The sequence below is a fragment of the Micropterus salmoides genome, unplaced genomic scaffold (genome assembly GCF_014851395.1).
Source record: "Micropterus salmoides isolate LMB-PRFRI ecotype aquatic unplaced genomic scaffold, ASM1485139v1 Ms_hic_scaffold_17, whole genome shotgun sequence".
Classification (NCBI taxonomy): domain Eukaryota; kingdom Metazoa; phylum Chordata; class Actinopteri; order Centrarchiformes; family Centrarchidae; genus Micropterus; species Micropterus salmoides.
Window position 1 is genome coordinate 5,630,475 of NW_024040817.1, and position 3,573 is coordinate 5,634,047.

Below are 3,573 nucleotides of genomic sequence, written 5' to 3' on the forward strand. Positions count from 1 at the left end.
ATATATATACACACATACACACATATATACATATACATATATAAGAAGTCGAGCTTCTGTAGAAGACTTCCCTGCCTTCAGTTCATAACTACACTTTCTTTATTTGAAATGAGCCAGCTGATGTTAGATAGCTGACTGCTCGCCCCGTCATTTCATTACCAATATAAAATGTTGTTTTATCTAATTGCCAGCCAACACAGGCGTGAGCAGTGAAGCAGAGGATTAGTGATTGTAGGGATACATTTTGACATCGTATTTGTGCAACAGGCTTTTGTTTTCACTCTGGAATTCAGGAGTTTCACCTGTCTTGTTACATTAAAATCCAGGATTCTTGTTTCAGATGTACTGAGTGTCAGTTTTATTCACAAGTCTTCTAATTGCTCTTCTCATATGGAGCATGTTTAGATCCTCTCTGCTTAATATTCTTTAGACCCAACAATGTAGGACTGCTGCTTCACTGAACGCAGATTACATTTCATTCATTCAGCATGAGCAAGAGGAGGTGAGATGATAAGAATCAGGAAGTGACGCCGCCTTCGTGTTATCATGGCAGCTTCGCTGTCAGAGTAAATGTGAAGAGAACCGACCTGTTCTGTGCAGCCGGACTTCAGGCTGGAACACCGCGTCCAGCAGCTTCCGGTGTCTCTGGTTCTCCTCTTTGGACCGACAGAGTTCCTGCTCGTACTCTGATATCGTCCTTTCAAACAGCCCGAATATCTCTTCAGCAGCCGCACTCAGTCGCTGCTTCACCAACGCTCTCAGCACCTGGACTTTACTCATTTCCATCGCTCGAAACTTTTCTCCACGAACTCACAAACACCGTTTTCACGCTAACTAGCACTGTGGCTAACTTGCGGTTAGCATGCTAAGCTACCTCCAGTAGCTCCGGAGGCTCCCGGGAGATGAGTCCGAGGTGAAGCCGGAGAGCAGCAGCTCTATCCGGACACACGGAGGCTCTGGCGGCTCCTCGCTGTAGATTAGTTCCGTGTCGAGGCTTCGGAGCGCGTGTCCAGTAATCCACGGTGATTTTTGTGACGCGCGTATCGAGGCTTGTGGTGGTGACGTATGTGGTGACGTTCGCAGCCTCGCGAGCCGGTCGTACCTGCAAAACTGGTTTATCCATGGAATTTTTCTGGTTTCCCCAATTCTAGTGGTGAACTAATGTCACACTCCGAACTTCCTGTACCGCCAAAGGAATATGCTTTAGTTTTAGATGCAATCCCTTCTCAGGCTTAAAGATTAAATTGTCTGTACCAACTTTTTCTTTTGCCACTGGTTTCTTGTACTTTGACAGCTGGCCAGACCTGTTTCTCCTCTAACTTGAGAAACAATAACCGAGCTATTCGTACTCAAAAAGAAATAGTCTCTGTTCCAAATGTTGTTCCTTATTGGAATAACCTTACTCCAAATCTGGAAGAAAATTTGTTGCTTACCTTCCAATTATCTAATTTTAAATAAGGCTAAAGAAGTGGCTTTTAAAATACTGCGTCGCTTTTATCCCTCCAAGGTATTTCTACGAAGATATAAAAAGGACATTGATGTGAACTGCTCATTTAGTCAAATGGCCTGCATCATTTATTTTGGACTTGTCCCCACTCTAGACATTTGTACATTTATCTCCCAATATATTGACTCTGAATTCTCACTTTCCTATTACAATGTATTGTTTGTTTTTTTAAATATCCTTCTATCAAGGCAAATTATTTCTATATCATCAATTTGATGTTATTGCTGGCAAAATCACATTTTCACAAATCTAAGTTCTCCAACCATAAACCTTCCTTTGCCATTTTTGAAAACAAAGTCAGACTGTACGTCAAGTCCTATATTCTAAAAACAGGAAAGCTATCAAGACCTTGCATCTATTTATTTATTTTTTTTCAGTCAACTATATGCTCCCCTGGTATTGTCTGCTCCCGTGTATTATATGTTCACCATAGTATTTGTGAATAAAAGCTTAAAAAAAAGAAAAGAAAAAAGAGCCGACCGCACCACGTGACTGATTCAGGAAATGGTTCTCGGGTTTGGCGTGCGATTCAAAAGGAGCAGCAAAATGCGACGGACCCTCCTCAAGGTTTAGTGGACTTTTGATTTTAATTGAACACAGATTGCATCTACAGCTTATTTTAAAATACTAAAATATTTGATCAACTGATGTCAGAATTGCTTTGATTTGAATTGAGTTTTTAAAATTTCAAACATTGTGATGAAACAGGAAATTTTAGCTGAGTAAGACAAGCGGCAGCAAGAAAGTGTTGAGACTTTCTTGTGTTTTTTGATTGAATAAAACTGGGGGCTCTTACCCCATATTACCCTAATAATAAAAAACAGAAACCGCCTGAAACTGTGGAAAAGTTATGTTACTCTGCCTGTTTTACATTTATTGTCCACTTGATGGCCCAGTAGAGCAAATGAAGCACCGTGAAGCTTCAGCCCCTGAGTCAACCAAAGCTTCAATGCTTCATGAAGCTTCATCTCACCATCAGTAGAGTTGATGCCAGAGACTCTTTCTCAGCACAACAACAGGACAAAGCCGATCCGTCCCAAAGTGTCTGGACGCACCGCGTTCACTGGCCAAGCCCGGGAAACCGCCTCACTTCCGGGACGCGGTTTCAAAATAAATCCTTGTTTAGTCTGACCATAGATTATATTGTAAACACTCTGGTTGCTGCTGACATTACAGTTATGATGAGTTAGGAAAATTAGAGTCTAATTAGTGCTGATGTAAATCTACAATCCACAGCCATGACTTCATGGCTTTAAATCAACTGAATTCTACTTCATCTAAAATAGAAACGGCCTGTTTCCTAACCCTGTCTCAGAATCAGGTTTATTGTCAGGTACATTTTCACATACGAGGAAGCCACGCCCACTTTGTGCAATCATTACCAAATTTTATGCATGAACTGAGAAGTGACCCGAGATCGTACAAACCGAATTTCGTGCGAATCCATGCAGCCAATTACGAGGTATAAACTTTTTGCAAGTGTAGCACCCCCTAGGGGAAGAATAGCCCTCTGTGGGAATCACGGCGCATCACTCTCTACAATCATTAAAGTTTACCCGGCATACCTCAGACCGCTCTTCGAATGCTGCGTCCCCGCCTGGATCATCATCTCTGATGACCAGCTACAACGTCTACAATTAATCCAAACGGCAAACGGAAGTCCAGGGTCGACACTTCTGTTCTATACGACCTAAAGTTAGGAAAATATGTTTTTGTACTTCTCTGTCCTGCAGGGAGATTAAGATTGGACCACTGTGGGTTCAATGATTCTTTGTGCATTATAGGAAAACATGTCTCTGGCTTGTGTGAATGTGGGATCCTTGAAACAGTAAGGCGCGTTTTCCTAGAATGTAGAAAGTACAGCGCAGAAAGAAAAGTATTATTTTCATTATTCAGGACTTGGAGTTGAGGCTTTTTCTGTTGCATCTTGGTTTGGATGCAGTGGGAAACACAAACTGATCTCCAAGGCAGTTCTGCAGTTTGTACATGATACAGGATTGTATGTGAGGATTTAGATCTAACTCGCTAAACAGCGTCTACACCGCCGAAATCATACAAGAAGAAGA